Genomic DNA, 22,528 nt, shown 5'->3' on the forward strand with positions numbered 1-22,528 from the left:
CTCAAAAGGAAATCTGATGACCATACTGACTTCATCATCTCTGTAACCAAGAGTAGGAGACTTAAGGTCCTTCTATTGTAATTCATTCACCTAAAAAAAAAAAGCTAGAAAATGTCGTGTCAGTCCCCCCCCTGCCCCTCCCCCCCCCCAACAGATATGCTGAGGATGACGTAAGGTGATGTTTCCAAGGCGAGCCCGAAACACCATTATGACTCCGTGCAGCTAGCTTCTACTGGACACGTTTGGGAAATAGTCTTCAGTCATCCACTCGAGCTAGTGGAACCATAATTAATATGACAGTCTTATATGTACCCAAGAAAGGGGGAAAACGAGCTACATTTCTTAAAGAAGCTGCTTAGGCGACGGCTCCATGAAACACCATAATGGTGTGGTAGAGAGGACAATCTCCTCTGACGAGATGCCCAGATCACTACTGCCTGTGTAACATGGGATTCCGGCTGAACTTCTCTCTCATTTACAAAATGCCACGGTTGACAGGAAAAGAAGGTACATTAGTGATCCCCTGAGTTGGAGATGGAGAGGCATGGGGAGTGAGTTTGGGGGTCTTTGGAAGGGGAAAGCAGAAATGCGGGATGGCAAGAGGCTACCACGTTGTGAATGTATTAAACACTACTGCCCCCACGGCACACAAAGTGGAGAGCCTTTTACGTGAATTTTGCCCTAGATGAAATGAAGGTCTACAGTTCAGACATTAACTCGCTGCGTTTTTTTTTTTTTTTTCTTCTTTTTTTTTTTGGAGCTGGGGACCGAACCCAGGGCCTTGCAGTTGCTAGGCAAGCACTCTACCACTGAGCTAAATCCCCAACCCCAACTCGCTGCGTTTTTATTAGATTTCTGGCCATACAAGGAACAAACAACGAACAGGAAAGTCACATGGTGTTTTGTGTTCTGTGTTTGATCTTGAAGTTTGTTCCCCGGTGCTGTGAAGTTGTGGTGCTGCTCTTTAAGAGGCGGGGTCTAGTAACTAAGAGGCGGGGTCTAGTAACTAAGAGGCGGGGTCTAACAGTGCTGGGTTTAAAGTAGTTCTCAGTGGACACTCCTTGATTTCTAGGAGTTCACAGGAAAAAAAAGGAAGCTAGAATCCCTGCTCCTTGCTCCAATCTGTCTCACTGAATGGATATTTTCTCAGTCTCTTGCACACTGATAACATCTCCCGGGCCCATTGTTTAGCCGAAAGAGGCACCAGCAGATGGAGTGACCCAAGCCGGAACTTTCTGGCCCCAGCTAGAACAAGGAGAGAAATGGTTTGTTTTTTTAAAAGTATCCATGTTTGGTTTTTTTTTTTTTTTTTTTTTTTTGGTTCAATAACAAGATTTTGGTACAATAACAAGAAACCGACTAATAGATTCCCTAACCTTATATAAAATCAAATTTTACGAGGCTTACAACCTCTCGATGTCAGTATTTTGAGGTATCTGGATGCTTTTTTTCTCTTTAAGTTAATGGATAGCATTCGAGGTCAGAGAGCAACTTAAGTGTTTGGTCAAGGCTTGTTAATTGATCTGATAAAAAGAAAATAATAAAAAGAAGGGGCCAATATGTCTGTAGACATGGATAGTGTTTTTCTTCTTAACATTGCTTACGTCATTTAATCCTTCTTATATTTATGTAGTCTGTGCTATCACATGTTAGAGAGAAACTAAGATTTAAGTAACTTTTAGATTACCGATTTTCTAAGCAGAGTGGAGAGGTAAAACGTACGTCTCCAGTTTTTGGGGAAACACTATCTGTAATCTGTATTAGCCTAACATCATGTCATTGGCATAAAGTTTTCTGCCTTTCCCGAGAAGGACAGCCTCATTCTGACAGATGCCAGTCAACTGGGCTAACACTAACTGGAAAAATAAAACTAATTTGAAGTCAGAGAGTTGGTGATGCGGAGGAATATATATTTTGTAGCATTTGCATATTCGACAGTGGTTAATATTCAAAGCCCTTGTTACTGATGATTCCTTTTATTTGAGGGCAGATTTTTTAAATCAATTCTTTGTGCAATCCCTAAAAAGACTATTGAAGTAACTATTGGATGACTATTGGTCATCGTAGTTTTGACCACGAACCACTGAACGTATTTTAAAAAGACATGTTTCTAAGAAGACGTGTTCCCTCTGATAACAGGTTTTACACACACACACACACACACAGAGAGAGAGAGAGAGAGAGAGAGAGAGAGAGAGAGAGAGAGTAGCAACTGATATGCAAACTGCCAGAGAATTTAAACAAAGGGTGGATGATTAAAGGAACCACAAGACAAACATTTACTTTGAACTCAAACTCAGGCACACAACTATCTCCACCTTCAAGTTGTTTCACCAGCAGAGCTTTGGTGAACTGGACCAGGGGTTCAACTGAAAGATGCTACGCTAACCCATTCACAACAGGACCGGTGGCCCACTGGCTTCATAGAAAATTTTTGGAGTAAAACATGACCCCTTCTATTCTTTTCACTGGGTTATTAAATTTCCTTTCATTTTTCTTACTATCTTGGCTTAAACAGTCATTATGATCTCAAAGAAACACTTCCAATTTCAGAGAAAACATTTTACATATTATCAAATATGAACTTGGCATCTTTAGGAGATAGTGTGATGGTTTGTATATGCTCAGCCCAGGGAGTAGCATGATTTGAAATAAACACCCCCTACTCCATGTTGCTTTGGTCAAGTATTTTATCAGTGCAATTTCCTCTGAACCAAGGGCTAGAACATTGAAAGAAATCAATATACGCTTTAAGGGAAGGAGAGAGGGAGGGAGGGGGAGAAGGAGTGGGGAGTCAAAGAAAGGGAACAGAAATCAGGATGGGGAAGCAAGAGAAGGTCTGAACCCAAAGTACACTTCTGAGGTGTCTCCGAAATCAATAAAGCTCATATTTCTTGTGCTCAGTTTCAAAACCGCTGCTTCTGTCCCATTTTTTAGCTTCCAGGACGTGGATCTGTTTCCTGAGTTTAGCACACTGGCAACTCCCATTCTGTAACATAATCCTAGCAGCAGCAAGATAAACAGTTTGCAGATCAAACAGTCTGATGTTGACGTGCCAGGAGTGTCGAGTGCATCACTGATGACCTAAGGTTTGGCAGGACCAGGAAAAGAAGTGGAAGAGAAGATACAAGAGGCATAATTATTTCTAGGACCGGCTTTGTTAGAGTAAAACTCACCAGCAAGGCGAATAAGCAAAATGCCAGCCGTTTCTAAACTCCTGTCGGATATGACGTCATATGTAAATGCTTCCCCTTCCATTTTTTCTTGCTTTCTACCTCATCCTCTCATGTATGCCCCAGTGATGCTCTCACCCAGTCATGCCTGTATCTTTGCCTTCCAACTTCCAGCCCTGACTGTCTTTTCCTAGAAATATACTCATCTCTCCTTCCTCACCCTCCCCCACCCCCACCCCAGGTATATCGGTCCCGCCACTGTAACGCCAACATCCCTGATGTAAGAAGAGTACATAGAGCTCTGGCTTGAACCAGGGCTGTGTTTCCCGCCTCAGACTTCTTTCTTACTGCATTAGCTACCTTTCTCATTGCTGTCACAACAACTACAGCAACAGCACCAACAACGACAACCACCTTGACAAAAGCAAAGCTCTGATGTGACTGTGGCTTTCGGTCTGAAGGGCTACAGCTACAGCCATGGTGGCAGGTGGTCATGTAGCATCTACCATGAGGGAGTCAAGAAGGGGACAATGTCATAAAACATGAAGGCCTACCCCAGAAGGATTAAATTCTCCTTCCCAGTCTCTCCTTCCTTTCTGTTCAGCAACCTTCCAGGTCATCGCTACCAGCCATGTGTTCAACCACATGAGCCCATGGGGGCACACTGCATATTCAAACTCCACTTGAATTGAAAGGTTGAGGGTTCTGGGTGCTTGTGGCTTTCTCCTCATCACGTTTGGGGGCTGGGTCCAGTCTTGTCCTTCCACAGATTTCTGAGTCAAACTTCTCACTCAGTTCTTCCTGGAAAATGTTTTAACCAGTCACCTGTGTAAGATTTCTATATTTTTTTTCAAGCACCTGGGTGACAGAAGCACAATAAGTGAATAAAGCCCGACCAGGAAGTGGACTCCAGTGAGCTTTGCTGCTGTGCGCATGCGTCAGTCAGAGGGCGCTGTTGGCTCATTCCCAGTTTCTGGCTAACCCCCTGGTTCTTATTTCTGCATTTGGTCTCAATCTTGGCTTTTCTCCAACCATTTCTGCCCCAAATACCTGCTGTCCTCATGTTTCCTCTCTAGTCAAAAACTCTGGAAACTCCACAGATTACCAGAAAACGCTACACCAGTTTCTTTGCCCCCGTAAACTAAACATAGTTTGATTTTTTTGTTCTTTTGGTCACACAGGAAAATGGAACGAATGGATTGAGTTCCCCCATGTCAATGGCCGTTAACATTTCTGTAATCACATAGCTGACAGCAGCAGCCTAGGCTAGCTCACTGGGTCAGTGAGGAAGTGTGTGGCCTCAACCAATGCTTATGACTCTGGAATTACTGGAAATGAAAGACAGAGGCCTAGGAAGTGGAGAGTTTGGGCGTCGTTTTGTGGTCACACTGTGTGCTTTTGGAAACCTGAAAATATGATTAATATATTAATATCCATATTAATAATAATATTAATCTATCAATAATATTACTATTATTAACATATTAACAATATTAATATATTAATGATATTGTTAATATGTTGATCATATTAATATATTAATAATAGATTATAATAAAACATCTATTTATACTGTATGCTACATGTTGCATAGCTGCCCTGTATGTTCTAAAATATACCCACATATATTTTTGATGCTTAGCGCTGTTTCTCTAGTGAACACTCCCGGTATCACGTGTTTTATTTTATGAATGAGACTAGTAATATTCTCTGCACCATCCTAAGGCCTTTTCCATCTGTGCCTTTTACTCTTCAGTTTTTGAACTATCAAGTCTGTATGTTTTGGATTAACATGAAATGTCTCTTTCTGTTAATAACCAGAATTAATCTCGAGCAAGGCAAAGATAAGAATTCCTTTAGAAATGGGCCTCAGAGATCCCAAGAGTGTCTGGTAACACTTAACCCTTCATTAAATATCCTATTATCAAATAATACATCTGCCCATATCAGGCTTCGAAATAAGTTACTCTCACACACTAGCTAGACGAATACATTGTCGGATGAAACTGGCATTCTCTGGGCCGCCTGACTAGTTTCTGCTATGGCATAAGCGTATTATAAGGAAGTTATAGACGCCGGGTTTTGTTTGCTTGTTCGTTGTTGTTATATTTGAAATAAGGAATACGTTTTTGACCTACATCCCAGCTCAACTTCGTGATTTTAAAAACGGATGAGAAAGCAGATCTTAACACCATAGGAAAAAAACCCAACATCTATCACTACTGTCTTACAGATATCTCAGCGGCATCCTGTTCCTCGCAACTCAGTAGTGACTTGCTCTGAGGATCTAGGACGCCATTCCATTTTGCTGCTTTTCCAAACCTATAATAAGGGCAGACATTTGTAATAACTGTTTTTCTTAATGCCCCGCTGAACTGAGAAGGATTTTTTTCCCTCCCTGAAATCAGGAAGGAAGGCTTATTTCAAGTCAACACAGAGAGTAACAATTGCTGGACAGACTTCAGTTTTCTAAAAATAGGAGGGGGCCAGTTCCTCCCACTGCAGAAAGATTCTGATGTCAGCAGTGTCGGGAAACGCAACCCGAGCGGAGTGAAAACACCCGTGGGCTTCTGTAACCCACCACAGTCACTGTGATATTCTGCATGTAAATTGTATAAAACTCCCAACAATATAATCCTCCGGATATGGCGGATGATTGGCGGGCTGCAAAAGCTTCTCCTTTAGACTCAAACAGTTCTTTGATACAAAACAATATTTTTCATTACAAAGGCAATTGTTGCTAACCAATAGGCCCCGATAGTCCCATGTGGGCAGCGCAATAAGTGTGCGGCCTTACAAAACACGAGATTGCTTTGCGCGCGACGGAGAGCATTTGTGCAATTGAGAACCCATTCAGAAGGCCCACTAACAGACGGGCCTTTTAAAATTCCAAGATGTAAATGCATGAAGTGCATTATCAGACGGGCTTTTCACAAAAAGCCCCTAGGAGGATAATTTAATGTATACATTCAGCCGTCATTGTGTTTGTGTTTCTGGCAATAATTCATTTCCCCTATTTCCCAATAGTTCTTTTTTTTTTCTTCTTCTTCTTCTTTTTTTTCTTCAGGAAACCTCAGCAATGTCTCAATCGAAACAAAGGCAGGAGGCAACGCCAAATTAAAGTTTTTAGCATTGTCTCAATTACTGCTTCTCAGGGCCCCTCCCCCCACCCCTCTCTACAAGAAATTTGCAAATGACACATAGGACAGTGAGATTATAAACGACCACATAGCCCACCCCTGGGCAAAAGGGCCTGGGAAAATGGATTTTTTTTCAAGTCAATATTGCATATCATCCCTTTATTATCTTTGAGGGTGAATTTATTTTACACGAGATGGAGCTTCTTCTCCATTTTCATGTTATTTTCAGTAACACTTTTCCAGGACACAGCAGGCCAGCGAGAGATCGTTGGAATATAGAATATTCGTATGTATTGATGTGGTGGTGAGGGGACAGGGCACAAAGAGTAACAGGTTGCAACGAAATGCATTATTCAGAGCATATAGGCGGGGCTAAAGCATTCAGTGTTAGCCTTCACCAAGAGGCGAGATATAATCCCGTGAAGCAGCAGACTACTGCTCTAAGAATTCCACCCTCTAAACTGAATGACCGTGGGTTGAGAGGGAGGGAAAAAAATCAATCTTAATATTGTATCAAGAGCAATGTCCAATGAATCCCTACAAAAATATCGACAGCCACACAATTAAAATAACAAAAGCTCAATGATCGTCTTGACGAATTGCTCCATCAATTCTTATAAAATGAAAAAAAAAAAAGGAGAGAGAAAAAAAAGCTTATTTAACTAGGTCTCAGAGTCTGTGGAGGATTAGACCACAATGAGAGACTAATTTGGGAAGTCAATAGCGTATTTTTCTCCCTCCATGGATGAGTCACTGTGCTACCTGAAGGCCGTAATCTGATTTCTTTTTAATTTCTGTGAAAAATAAGATTACTAAAGCAGAGGTACCAGAAAACTGCTGTCATTATTTTTTTCCTAAAACAAAACAAAACAAAAACCAAATCCCACTGGCAGTTACTGAGAAGTATCCATTCATTCATACCTCAGAACCACAAAACTTCTCATTTTAAGTTAAAAGTTATACTTCTCTCTGTGTTGGAAGGCACCAAGCTTTCTAATGTGATGGCAAGATTTCAAATGCTATTTTTAACGATTATTTGGAGGCCTGGTCAGGTCCTCCGGGGTGGCCGTGAGCTAATCTAGGAACTCATCTGTATCTATTGATCAAATTGATCTTACTCACCAAATAGCACCTAGCCGCTTGGTCGGCCCCCTAGGATATTAGTAGAAACACTAGATATCCATTTCCTTTTCTCCCATCTGATTTGCATAATGTGCTTTAGGTTAGAATGATCCTCTTGGAAGAGTGGCAGTTCACCTGTGGTGAGAGCAGTCCTATGTGGTGGGGTTCTGGAATGGGGGGGATTGGCCTTCAGGGTCCCCACAAGGTGGATTTTGCCATGTAAATCAAACTGTGTGGCTCAGAAGTAGAAAAATCTTCATGGCACAGAATACCAACACATTCAGCAATAGTGAATGTGTGAATTCTGATGCCCACAAATTATAATTAAATTATAATTACATAATTTCTTCTTTCCATTTTCTTCCCACAAATCGTCCCATATAGTCCCCTCCCCTTTGCTCTTTCTAATGCATGGCTTCTTTTCTTATTATTTTTACATACATAGATACATACATACATACATACATACACACATGTATTTACATATGCACTCATAAATACATAAATACAATGCAGAGTCTGTATAATGTTATATGTTTTCAGGGCTGACCATTTGGTGTTAGACCTCCAATTAGTGTGCTGATCCCTGAGGAAGAGTACTTCCCCGTCCAGCATTAATTAGTTGCCTGTAGTTTGTTATGTAGTGTTAAGGACACATAGGCTTTCCCCTGACCACTTTGACATGTCTACTGTTCTTGTGTTATTCCGCTCATGTTTGGGAAGTCATGTTGCTTAGACATTATGGGTGCATCTTTTGGCATTACAAAGTGTGATGGTTTGTATGTGCTTAGCCCAGGGACAAGGAGGTGTGGCCTTATTGGAGTAGGTATGGCCTTGTTGGAATAGGAGTGTCACTGTGGGCATGGGCTTTAAGACCCTCATCCCAGCGGGCTGGAAGCAAGACTTCCACTAGTAGTCTTCAGATGAAGATGTAGAATTCTCAGCTCCTCCTGCACCATGCCTTCCTGGATGCTGCCATGTTGCTGCCTTGATGATAATGGACTGAACCTCTGATCCTGTAAGTCAGTCCCAATTAAATGTCCTTATAAGAGTTGGCTTGGTCATGGTGTCTGTTCTCAGCAATAAAACCTAAGACAGAAGTTGGTACCAGAAGTTGGGTATTGCTGTGATAGGCTTGACCATTTGTTCAGAAGAATATAGAGTTAGGGACTTTGGACTTGGAAAGCAGTTTTAAGCTTGCTTTTTGGTCATGGTGTTTTCTCACAGCGACGGAAACCCTAACTAAGACACAAAGAGACACAGCCTCACACCCAACTCCACGATACGCTGGCTCTTACAATTTTTCTGCCTCCTCTTCTACAACATTTCCTGAGCCTTAGCTGAGGGAGTGTTTTGTAGACCTATCCACTGGGACTGGGCTCCACAACGCTGAGTAACCACAGAAAACAGAAAGTCAAAAGGGGCAAGAAAACCAATCAAATTTCATAGTTGTGACTCAGTCTCCCATTGTCTTAGCTTCCTAAATACAAAGGACAGAGAGAGTCACACAGAAGTCAATAAGATACAGATGACTCTGAAGACCAAAGGCTGAGACAGAGGTGAGGAAATAAAACTCAAAACCAAATAAGGCCAATGTTCAAGCAGACAAAGCTACTAACTATTGTCTTCCTTTCAAACCAGAGTTCAGGAAATACATGGCCTCCAGCTGTTAAAATATATGGTGAAGCAAAAAAAAGACAGGGAGCTTCTTCACTTACATAAAACCCAGCACCTATTTTGATAAAATAACACCAGTGGTTGTGGAAAATCCCCAGCAAACCCAATCCCCTCATTGGAAGAGAGTGCTGAAGGCCAGAGGGATCAGAGTGTGTGGCCATGCTCTCCCAGCTTCCATGGAGGATGCTATGACCAGAAATGGTGTCTCCCAGAAGCTGATGTTTACTCCAGAGTATTTCCTCATGTCTGAAGCTTTGGAGCTAGAATCCCCAGTAAGAGAGGCTACGTGATATTTGTCTTCATGGGTCTGAGTTACTTACTAAGGATGATATATTTTAGCTCCATCCACTGACCTAAAACGTTTCTTGATTTCACGCTTCTTTACAGTTGAGCAGTGTTCTATAGTGGGTATGTACCATATTTTCACTATCAAGACATTTAGGTTGTTTCAATTCCCTAAATACCAGGACTAGAGCAGCAACAACATGGCTAATGTTAAAGCATGACCATCCACGGAGTAGGACGTATGTTCTGTTTTTGGCTTTCGCGAATTCTTCATACTAGTTTCTATAATGGTTGTACGAGTCTGCACTTCCACCAACAGTGAATGAGGGATATTTGTTGATGGCTGTTTTCTTAATCTTTGCCAACATGATTGAGGTAAGATGAAATCTCCAGGTTGTATCACTTTGGCTCTGCAATATCCTTTAAGATCTTGAGTTGTGACCCCTCCAGTGTGTTTGTTTTGTTCAGGATTGCTTTTGTTTACCTCGAGTCTTTTGTGGTTCCATTTAAATTTAAAAACAGGTTTTTCCTATTTCTGCAAATAATGAGAGGGAGTTTTTGCGTTGAATCTGTAAATCACTTTCAGTAAAGTGATCATTATCACAATATTTTTTTTTTACCAATGATCATGGTATTTTTTTCCATTTCTCTCTTTCTCTCTCTCCCTCCCTCCATCTCTCTCTCTCTCTCTCTCTCTCTCTCTCTCTCTCTCTCTCTCTCTCTCTGTGGTGTGTGTGTGTGTGTGTGTGTTTTAGCTTTATTCCTCGATATTTTACTTTCTTTGAGTCTGTTATGAATGTGAGCATGTCCATGATCTCCTTCTCAGCATATTACAAATACGCTGTTGGTGTTTTTTTTTTTAAATATTATTTGTTCAAGTTGACTCTATATGCTGCCACGTTGCTAAATTTATCATTTCTAGAAGTTTACTCGTAGACTTTTTGGTGTCTCTATTGTGTAGAATAATGTCACCTGAAAATAGGTTTAGTTTGACTTCTCTCCTTATTTGTATCTCTTTAGTTTTATTCCCTTGTCTTATTGCTTTAGTTAGTACTTCTAGCACAATACAGAAAAGGAGTGGTGCTAGTAGACACCCCTGGCTCCTCTCTGACGTCATTGGGATTGCTTCAATCCTTTTCATTTAGAATGTTGTTGGCTGTGGGTTTCTCAAGTATACATGGAATTATGTTGAGGCATGTTTCTTCCAGCCCTACATTCTTTAATAATTTTATCAGGAAGGAATATTGAATTTTGCAAAAGGATTTTTCTGTATCTATTGAGATGATCGTGAGGTTTTTGTCTTTTCACCCATTTATGTGGCTTATTGACTTCCAATATGTTGAATCATCCTTGCATTTCAAGGACAAAGCCAACTTGGTCAAGGTGAGTAATCTTTTTGATATATGTCTGTATTCTGTTTGCAAACATTTTTCTTCACATTTTTGAGTCTACGTCCATTAGGAATAGTGGCCTATAGTCATCGAGCCATTGCCATCGTCCTCAGCTCCTCTTCTTCCTCCTCTTCCTCCTCCTCTTCCTCCTCCTCCTCCTCTTCTCCACCTCCCTATGTGTGTGTGTGTTTGTGTGTGTGTGTGTGTGTGTGTGTGTGTGTAAGGAATTTATTATCCTAACAAGCATGTATAAAAGACACACAAACCATATATTTTATTTACAAGCCATAAGCCTAGATCAGGCAGGCTTAGAGCTATATCAATTTATTCTCCAGCTATAAAGCCCCTGTTATTGTTGCTTCTCCTGGCCATGTAGTCCTGGTCCATGATGGCTTCCTCCACCTTTGTCTTCTTCCTCTTTCCCTCTTCTCCCTCTACTCATAAAACCCTCATTTAAAAGCTTCAGAGAGTTTGTGAATGCTCCGTGTGTGTGTGTGTGTGTGTGTGTGTGTGAGAGAGAGAGAGAGAGAGAGAGAGAGAGAGAAAGAGAGAGAGAGAGAGAAGAGAGAGAGAGAAAAGAGAGAGAATAGAGAGAGAGAGAGAGAGAGAGAGAGAGAGAGAGAGAGAGAGAGAGAGAGAGAGAGAGAGAGATATTTGGTATTTGGGGTAGTGATGTATTCTTGGTTAAGCGTTCCCCTTGATCAGCGTGAAGTTTACCTCTTTATCTCTTCTGAGTAGTGTTAGTTTGAAGTCTATTTTGTTAGGAACCAGAAGAGCACTGCTTGCTTGTTTTCTGATCCCATTTGATTGGACCTTTTATTCCAAGATAGCACCTATCTTTAAAGCAGGCTTTGTTTCTTGTAGACAACAGTAGATAGATTATGTTTTAAAATCCATTCAGTCAACCCATGTCTTTTCACTGAAGAACTGAACTGCTTAAATTTATGACTTAAAAGTGATTATTTAAATGTGTTAACTGTTATTGTGTTGTTGATTTGGGTATTTTTTTGCATTCTTAATGGTGTTTTGTGTTTTAATAATTGTGGCCTTGTATTTTTCACCATAGTCTCTCTGCTATGCTCATTTCTCTCTCTATTTTGAAATTTACTTCTTATGTTTTCTTTAAGTTTGATTTGTAGTCTATAATTTTGGGGGTGTTTTTATCATGGCGCAGAATTTTGCTGGGTGTATAATTCTAGGTTGGCTGTCATATTCTTTGAGGACTCTTCTAACTTTTAAAATTTCCATTGAGAAATCAGCTGTCACTTTGATGAGTCTTCTTTTATGTGACTTGCATTTTTATCTCTTGCTGCTTACAAGATACTTACTTTGTTTGTATGCTTAATGTAGTAACTATGAGACGTAATGAAAATTTTCTTTTCTGGTCTTATCTATTTGTTGTTTTGCGTGCTTCTTATATGTTAATGGCTTTGTATTTCCTTATATAATCTTTTTAAAGATCTGATTTATGCCATTTACTTGGGATTTTTCTCCCTTAACTATGTATAAATCAAAGGTTTATATTTTTCATGGTGTCCAATATTTCCTGAAAGTTCATTTCCTGCATTTTTATTTTGTTAATGTTTTGTATTTCTCACTTATTTGGTCCAGCTTTTTTTTTTATCTTCAAGTAGTAGTATTCTATTTTCTGCTTGAGTCCTTTACCTTTAAGACTTTCTTTTGAGTTTTCTAGTTGAGTTATTGGACTTTTCAATTTCTTCTTCATTTCAGCTTGAGTCCTTTTAAGTGTTTCTATCTTCTTATTGGATTCCATTTTCAATTCCTAGGTTGTCTTTATCATCCACAATAGTTTTATGTTTCTTCCTGGGCATCGCTCAAGCACTTACTCTTTTTAAATTCTTTCTCTTTAATCCTAGTGAGTCATTCTTTATGTCTTCTTTAAACCCCTTGATTTCAGGTTTATGATCATTCTTTTAAAATATGTGCTCTGGGCTTCGTCTAGAAAGTTCTCATTGAAAAACATTTCTGGATGACTTGTAGCCTGGCTGGTAAATTTTAGAAAGAAGATACTTGCTTCACCTTTCATATGGTTGGTAGTTTTCCTATGATATCTGGACATATGGGCTTCTTTTGTTAGTTCTGTGTCTAATCTAGAAAGAACAGGTCAGAGCAGAAGAGAGGGTATACGAGATGATTGGGTCCTAAAGCTGGAAATGGCAATGCTGGAATGAAGCCAGGTAGACAAAGGGAACTAGGTTGGTATATAGGATGGCTTCCTGGGCCAAGCCTGTGTTCTGTAGGGTAGTTATGATCGGGTGGGAATGTTAGACCTGATGTGGGAGAGTCTATGAGTTGGGGGATGTTTAGGGAGGGTTCAGGAATAAGCTTAGAGATGAGCTGTGGTACAAGCAGGGGAGGGCAGACTAGGTTGGATCATTGGGTATGGAGTTCATGCTAGATGTGGCAGATTAGAGAGAAGATGTGGATGAGGAGTTCAGGGAGACTTACCAAGTTGGACCCTAGAGGAGGAGGTGTGCAGTCTCCAACCTAACATAAGTTAAATTTCATCTTTTGAGAATTGTGTGTTCATCTCATCAGCCCAGTTTATCCACTGGGATGCTGGAGGATTTTTTTGTGATCTCTTTTTTTGATCCGTTTGTAGATTCCAGATATTAATAATCTCTTGGATATAAACCTTGCAAAGACTTTCTCCCATCCTTCGGGCTTTCTTTATGTTCAGTCAGTTGCTTCATTTGCTACATAGAGTTTTTGAATTTCATGAGGTCCTCTTTGATTATTGGCCTTATGTTCTGATAATTCAGAATCTTATTGAGAAAGTTCCAGGCTTTGCCTATATCCTGAATTTTTTTTTTCTATTTTCCCCATGACAGTCAGAGTTCTAGGTCTTATATTAAGATTTAATCATTTGGAGATGATTGTTGTGCTGGATGCATTGTTGGTGCAGGTGAATATATATATGTGAATATATATATTCATTCATTAGCCATGAGAAGAATATGAAAGAAAGCTACAACAAGGAAAATATGGACCAATGGGATCACTTATACACTGTTGGTGGGACTGAAGATTGGTAGAACTGCTATAGAGATCAGTCTCCCCTCCCCCAATGCCATCCAGTCAAATCACTCCTGGTAGCTATTCAAGGGACTCCATGTTGACATTTCAGAGAAATGTTTGCATACTTCAGCATCTGCTGCTCATTACAGCACTATTCACCGTAGCCATGAGGACGCAACCTAGGCATCAAGCAACAGAAAACTACGAGCTACCTATATAATGGAACTCTTTTCAGCCACAAAGAAGATCATTTCTGGGAAAATGAATGAAACTGGGGGTAATCACGTTGAGTGAGTTAGGTCATCCTCAGAAAGGTAAATGTGTTTTCTTCTCATTCGTGAGTCCTAGGTTTTATACAGACACAAAAATCGTATACATGGAGGCTTATGTGACCTGAATGGAGAAGTGGAGACAAAGAGGATTACCAGGAGTAGAGTGGGAAGAAGGGAAATGAGGCTGATGGGGAGTTGTGCTCCATAGAAGGGCAATGGGGGGGATGGAGAGATGCTCACAACATAGAGTACACCCAAGATAAGGGCTCGAGACAGGGCTCAGAGGTTAAGAGAATGCACTGCTCATGGAAGATCCAGGTTCAATTCCCAGCACTCATGTTGAACAGCTCCACACAGCCCACATGTGAGCTTCAGAAAATCTGACACTCCTTTCTGGTCTCCATGGGTAACTGTGCGTGTGCGCACATGCACACACATACACACACACACACACACAGAGTCACACACACACAGTCACACACACACAAAGACACACACACAGTCACACATAGTCACATACAGTCACACACACACACAACTGTTTTTAAAAAAAGAATATGCACAGTCATGGAAACTAAAAAAAAGCAAGGAATTTAAAATTTTGCAGAGTAAAATTCAGTTTTGGAGAGATTGTCGGTGAGCAGGGAACTGTGACCGATACTGGTCTTCTAAGAAAGGTGAGCCAGAGAGAAAATATCTTTGCAAAAATTTAAATAAAAAAAATGATGAAACCTCCATATATGTGGAAAATGGCTTGTTTGTGTTCTTTTCAATGTGTTTTGATGTGGATTTATGTGTATGGGAATACATGTTGGTCCACATGTGTGCACATACACAGACATATATACATATACACATATATACATGTATGTATAAGATTTATGTTTATTATTTATAATTTATATTTATATATGGAGGCTAGAAGACAACTTCAGGCAGAGTTCTGTAGGAGCTGCCTCTGGCTTTTCTTTTTAAGGCAGAACCTTTAATTGGCTTGGAACTCACCAAATGGACTCATCTGACTGGCTAGCAACCCCCAGTGATTTGCCTGTTTCTATTTCCCATGTAAGGAGACATGGATGTTTTAACCTATTTTCTGTTAAAGCATACTTTGAACAGCTCTGTCATAAGACAACAGATTAGGCTACAAGGCCAGAATGTTTGCAAACCAGGAGACTCTAATGCCTGAGCAAAGTAAAACAAATATTAAAGGGCGGGGTGTGGGGCGGACCTGCTACTGAATCAACCTAAAGTCTCCCCTCCTCATTTGCTCAGAGTTTAAAAAGTAGTCATTTTGGAGGTCCTGAAATTGAGCCATCAGCTTTCCTTAAGACGACACATCTGATGTGCGTGGTGTCATAACAGCTGCCTGGGAGAAACCTGAAGGTCACATATGCTAAATCTTTCATCAGAGTTTGCAGTGGTGACCTAAACAGAACAGCAGATGGTTTCTTATCATTCAGTCCCTGTGGCTGCCTTAGAACCCCAGAGGCAGACTCCTCTAAGCTCCGTGTGTAGATACTCGATCTGCTTGAGACATGCTCAGCCCAGGCATGCGGGTTAACTTAGGCTATTTCCCATCAAAAGGGATGGTTTTCTTCTATGCTGTCATTCTCTATCATCTCTATCTCTATCTCTCTACATATATATGGATATGGATACAAATGTATTCTTTGCAAATTGAGCACAGCTCTTCCTTCTGTCCTCTCATAAGTCGGATGTAGGACTCAGCAGTTCCTAAGCTGACTGTCCATCAGCCCACCAAGTGCCAGTCCAGTGTGCTTAGATGAAAAAAGTAGAACATTTTTGAAACCATGACCATGAATAATGGGCAATTACTATAATTTAGCTCCCCACGAAATGTCAAATAAAAGTCTGCTGCTCTTTCTACTAATAGATCCTTAGCTGGACTTTCACTCTGACAGGTGTTAACTCTCTTCTGCTACTCTACTCAAGTAGAGTAGACTTTGCCCTTCTGTTTTAATACATGGCCCAGTCTCATCTCTATGGGCTCCATGCCACAAAATCCTGCCATTTGGCATCACTGTGATGGGATAACACTCTATTATTAGGCGTCTCAGATTACCAAGAAATTAATTACAAAACTCATTTTTCAGAGGAAAGTAAATCAATCTCTCTCTCTCTCTCTCTCTCTCTCTTTCTCTCTCTCTCTCTCTCTCTCCCTTCCTCCCTCCCTCTCCTTCTCTCTTCACTGTGTTTGGTTTGTGGAGGCTGACAATTTCTGGGCATGGGGTCCTCCTTGGAGTGTGGTCCATATATCAAGTATCATACCATTAAAACACAAAGCCCTGACTTTTCCTCTCCCAGTAGCAGCCAAATGGCAACCAGTCCTCAGTTAGGGGTGAGACTTCACGTCTGTGTCTTCTCCATAGTGTTGTGGTTTTGTGTTGTTTGAGTTTGTGCTGGATCCTTTGTATGCTGTCCCAGCAGCTGCGAGTTCTTATGTGCTCATGTCTGTTATATCACAACACCCTAAAGGCATCCATCCTTACGCTCTTTTTGGCTCCTCTTCTGAGGACGCCCCTGGACCTTGAGGGGAGGGGTCGCTCTTAATGTAAATCATGATGTCATTTAACCGAAACAGAAAGGTCACAAGACCTTGCCTTGCTCAGTGGTGGCTCTTGATTCCACATGTCTATGCATGGTAGTGCACAGGCAAGAACCAATCTTTTTTTTTAATATAAATAGTTCCTTCCAAAACTAGCATTGGATTAATTCCCACTGTGAGGTGTTAAGAGTGGAAAATAATCTATGGTGTCCAGTGTATTATGTTCTGTGTTATTGCCATATGAATTGGTCTCAGACATACACTATACAGATGCTCAATGCTCAATGTAATTATCCTTTGATTTCCCACAGCTGTTCGTCTCACTCTGGAACAGCCATTTCTGTAGCAAAAACAAAATGAAATACTCAACACCCCAAAACTTTGCCAATTACAGTATCTATGGGCCTTTTAGTTGACAATAATTGTCTCTTTTAGCTTGAACAGTCTCTTGTCAAAATTATTAAGTTCCCATGAGCTCCATTTCTTTCTGTCCCAAACAGCTGCTTCTCTCAAAGGTAGTTGGAGAGGGGGATCCAGGTACCTCATTTTGTGGTCTATGTCTGAATCACTTGTAGCCCTTCAGGGTTGGTGCTAAGTAGGGAAGTACTTACTTGGAATTCAATTATTTTCTTCGTCATACTTAAACCTTGTTGAAGATTCCACTACAGAGTTCACAATCATCCTGGTGACTTGTTGCTAGTCAGCTTTTCATCACGATGACAAATCCTTTAATCAGCTTATAAAGAGAAAAGCTTTATTTTGGTTTGCTCATTTCACTGTGTTGACATGTTTAGTTGGGTCATGGCTCTGAGTCTCTGGTTCACATCATTGTGGGGTCCTATGCTGGAGCAAACTTGGACAGAAGGCAGAGAGAAAGGGGGATATACCAGACCCACGAACTTCTTCACTTATCCCCAGTGAACTAAGCTCCTTCACAAAGATACAGCTCTTAAAATACCCACCATCTTCCAACAGATTGCCACAACAGGAAGTGAGCCTTTAACCCAGAAACCTTTGGGAGACACTCAACACCCAAATTGTGGTAAATTAAATGATTCTGTTTCTGGTTTTATCATTATTAGTAAAATATATATGATAAAAATTACTGCATATCCCACTTTTAAATGCAAAATAAACGACAAAGAGTTTCACAGTGTTTTTGTACAGTTTTACAGTCATCATCTCTTGAGTACCACATCTTTCTATCACAGCAGGGAAAAGCCATATTACTAACTAGTAACCACTCCTCATTTCTTTCTTCTTGATGACTACCAATATGCATTTCTGAATCTATGGATTTCCTACAAATAAAAATATATGTTTTTTTGTGTGTGTGTGTCTGGTTTCTTTCACTAAACATGTTTTCTACAATAACATGTGCCAATACATATACATTTTTAATGGGTGAGTAATACTCCATTGTGTATTCATTTTAGGCATTACCTATTTATGTCTTGATGGGAACTTGACTTGCCTGCACTTTTCGGCTATCATAAATGGAAGTCGTACAAACTTCATGTGTACATTGCGTTTGATCATTTTTCTTATGCTCATTTTTCTACCCAAGGGGGAAAGGGTCAATATAGGTCTTCCACTGGAATAAAATGTGAAGCTATATTTTTTTACCTTCATGGAAATCTCAAGGTGCAATGGTTGGTCTTGGTCTTGAGAAAATCACCTTTGTGGTCCTCCATCTCCCATAATTAGGGATGTTGGATATCCTAGCATTCCCAATCTGGCACCCAACTCTTAGAAGACGCTATGAGTGTGATCCTCCCTTCTCCCCAAGGACAAAGGAAACAGAGTTAAGAACAGGATTCTGATTGCCCGTGAGTACAATGGAAATGACTACCAGGATCAGCTTCAAAGAAGCAGCTTAACGCTCATGGGAGCGAATCAAGGGCTATATAGATTTTGGGGAGAGGGGTAGGGATTTCAAGGGTGGTTATGTATCATTGGCTACAACTTAGGGGACCTCATTGGCATGGGGGGGGCATTCCAGGAATTCAAGGTGCTTGTTGGACAGGTTCTTATCAGGAAAGATGGAAAAGAAGCTGAACTTGTAATCTAACCAAGGCTAAGAGAAATTTCATAGGTAGAGAGTGTGGGGGTTTTGGGCTCCCTGGACACAGAGAAGGAGAAGCCCTGCTGGTAAAGGGAGTCCGCCATTTTGCACAGAGCTCAAGAGAGTTCATTGGACAGCAGTAGACGTTCACATTATTTATCAGGGCCCAACACTTGAGAAATGTTACACATCAGTGTTTGTTAGAATCATGAAGAATCTGAGGGAAGTACTGCTGCAGCAACAGCATAGATGAACTTGCCAGCAAGAATGAAAACAGGTAGGCAAAGAACAAAACTTCCTCATTCCAGGTTCTTTATCCCAGGCTGCCACCAGAAGGTGCTGCCTACATTTAGTGTGGGTCTTCCTGCTTCAAATAACCAGGTGAGGAAAATCCCTTATGGGAGTGCCCTGCATCTTGGGTTTTAGTTAATTCTCAATGTGGTCAGACTAACCACAACCAAGATTAAACTTCATTAATCTTTCACTGGCGTTTCTGTTCATATCTCCTGGTGAGATAGAGAGGAAAGTCTGCTCTTAAATACTCACTGGTCACATATTTATGGCTGAAAGCCTTTGGCCATTTTTTTTAATCTAATGATTTGTTTTCTAAATTTTGTTTAGTGAGTTCACTGTATATTTTTTGTAATTGATCTTTATCAGATTGCCCTTTGTAGATATCTCCTGCTGCTCTATAACTCTTATTTTTCATCTCCTTCGCACTGTCTTTCCCAGGGTACAGGCTTTGCCCTTTGTCTGAAAGTCATATGTCAGGCAGGGTACAAAGAAGTCAGATCTAGAATGGAGTGGAGACGGCCATTTCAGATTTTAAATTTGTATTGTATTTCCTTCATATCTAATGGTATCCTATGTCAAAAAAAACCCCACAATTTTCTAGTTGAAAACAATAATAATTAAGTAATAGTAGTTTAAGTGACTATGCTGTGCTTGCTTTAGAAGGTTTTATAATGTACGAAAACTTACATGCATTCTTCAAACATCTGGACAAGCAGTCATTTCTAAGGAAATGTCAACAGAGTCAATGTGTCCTCCATTCTGTTCTCCAAGTTACTTGCTCTACCCAGACTTCATTCATGAAAATTCCTCCCGTGTGTTGGGCATTAATGTCACCATTCACTTGATTCCATCGACACCGGATCCCCAAGGCTGGGTTTTGGTGCCTATCTTGTGGGAGAGTTTGTATCCTCTGTGACCCAAGCTCTTGTTTAGAGAGATGATGGGACACCCACCAGAACCTACAAATCAAAACAGTCAGCCATGTTGAAAATTCAAGTAGGTTGGTTGAAGCAAAATGATAGAAGAGGTTATGTTGGGGACTCCAGAGGGAGGAATTAAGGCACTGAAAGAAAGTGAACCTACGAAAAACAAGTCACACTTCCAAAGTTTTCACTCATGTTAACTTCATGGGAATTAGCTATTGTCATTAATTTTGTAAATAATGTTTGATACTGGGTTTTCAAAAAAAATTAACCTCCAAGAATATCATTTTCTTTCTCTTGTGTAACGCCTCAGTATCTGGCATCCTCATAACAAAACGAGATCCTTGGCACATCCATATGATGCTTAAAATAACTGTGTAATGGATGCCAGCAAATTAAGAAGTTAAGCACGCTCTTTGGAGCATCTTGGTGGACAGGAACATCGGCTTCTGGGAGACACCATTTCTGGTCCTAGCATCCTCCATGAATGCTGGGAGAGCATGGCTATGCACTCTGATCCCTCTGGCCTTCAGCACTCTCTTCCAATGAGGGGATTGGGTTTGTTGGGGATTTTCCACAACCACTGGTGTTATTTTACCACAATAGGTGCTGGGTTTTATGTAAGTGAAGAAGCTCCCTGTCTTTTTTGCTTCACCATGTATTTTAACAGCTGGAGGCCGTGTATTTCCTGAACTCTGGTTTAAAAGAAAGACAATAGTTAGTAGCTTTGTCTGCTTGAACATTGGCCTTATTTGGTTTTGAGTTTTATTTCCTCACCTTTGTCTCAGCCTTTGGTCCTCAGAGTCATCTGTATCTTATTGATTTCTGTGTGACTCTCTCTGTCCTTTGTATTTAGGAAGCTAAGGCAATGGGAAACTGAGTCAGAGGCTAACCTTTTCTGTTCAGCAGCATGACCCTTCCATGGTGAAGTTTTTCCAACATATTTTCATCCCCAAACCTCATTACCATGGTTTTTAAACTTCCAGGCTGGATCTTTACGTGTCACTCATCAGAAAAACCCCCCACTAAATGGCTGTTTGTTGAACCTGTTTGGATTCTGGCTGCCTGTGAACACGGAGGTATGCTACCTTTTCCCTAAAGGGTAAAGCTACTTTTACATTTGGATTATTTCATTTTAGATCTAAGCTTGTACATGAAGTAATAAATCCCATATTTGCAACATCATTTTAGGGAAATCTAATTTACAATGGTGAATGACGGGGGCACGGCCCCTTCTCTTTGCATAGATGGTCCCTGCACTATGCTCTTTGTGGTTTCTTAGCCGTTACAGAAACCAAATCTCCAGAAGGACCAGCTTCAAAGACTTTAATGTAGAGCAAGTTGTGTGTGTGTGGATCCAGTTCTCTCATCTCTAATACGAGACAAGTTGGAATCAGGCTCTGAGAGGGCCCAAGTGGAGAATTAAAGATTTACTAGAAAGGCAGCCAGGCAGTGAGCAGAAAACGAAGGCTTAAAAGCCAAGAAATCTTGTGATATTGTTGATGAATTATTTGAGTCAAGTAAAGTAGGTTTCAGTTGAGATTATGTTTACAACCTAAGTTTTCCTCGGCAGGGTTGAAAAGTCAAGAAGGAAAGAGAGTTCGGTAGGAAGACGTGGACCATTTTCACTGTGCACGCATGCGCCTTCGTCTGTGTAGGCTGTCCTGCTGGAAACCACTTCCTTCCACTTTATAGATATCCCGAGGTTTTGCCAACAGAAAGTACCAACGACTTATAGCCTATTGAGCAGAGACTGATATATGGGAAGTGATTTGTGAAACACTGCTCTGAGGCCAATCCCTAGAGACATGATGCTGTCTCTTCATGGAAACAGGACTCAAAAGGAAAAATGAACTCTCATTCTTCCAGTGGTCAGCTCCTGCGGCCAGTCCCCAGAGAGGGCAGGATCAGAGGGCAGATGCTGCTTTCGACTACATTTATAAACTTAGATGGTTAATTCTTTATGTCTTACGTATTAAGAGGACATATTGCAACATTTACTTTTCCCCCTTGGGATTTTTGTCTTCATCAAAGAACTGAAAATATGACGTGTTGAAATAAAACCTGGGCTAGAAGGATTTCCGCCTATCCCCTGACATTTCTCCGTAAAGTATTAATGATTCTTCTATTTTTCTAAATTACAGTGATGGATGCATCTTAGCAAAGTGAAAATTGAATATAAAATGTTGTGATGAATTATAAATATAGACATATTTCATTCTCTCATCTCAATACTTTGCATTAAATATGAGTGTTGCATTTCTTTCAAGTGATGGAGTTAATTTTATCTGAGAAAGTAATAAAGCGATCATTCATTTTTGAAAAGGCTTTTATTTTTTTCTGGAAAAGTATACAGTCATTTCCTTCTTGCTTTTACATACATATGTAACCCACTCTCGAAGAGCCAAGAAAGAAAATACTTTACACATGTTATAAACCCCACTGAGTGGAAAGAACTCAGAGCAAATGTTGACATCAGGACGTGACCTGCCATATTACTTAGTGGGAAGAAATTTAAATTGGCTCCTTATGGGCCGAGTAGCACCCCCAGTGATGAATGGCATGTGTCTTGGTCTTT

General features: G+C 40.5%; 1 long non-coding RNA gene across 1 annotated transcript; it reads left to right on the forward strand.

Annotated features, from left to right (window-relative positions):
• Nucleotides 1-180: 180 nt before the first annotated feature.
• On the forward strand, nucleotides 181-22,213 carry LOC102555815 (uncharacterized). The gene is made up of 3 exons (XR_015645170.1): nucleotides 181-507; nucleotides 20,937-21,029; nucleotides 21,524-22,213. It is a non-coding gene; the product is annotated as an uncharacterized LOC102555815 (long non-coding RNA).
• The last annotated feature ends 315 nt before the right edge of the window (nucleotides 22,214-22,528 follow it).

The sequence above is a fragment of the Rattus norvegicus genome, chromosome 20 (genome assembly GCF_021556685.1).
Source record: "Rattus norvegicus strain SHRSP/BbbUtx chromosome 20, alternate assembly SHRSP_T2T, whole genome shotgun sequence".
In the NCBI taxonomy this organism is placed as follows: Eukaryota; Metazoa; Chordata; class Mammalia; order Rodentia; family Muridae; genus Rattus; species Rattus norvegicus.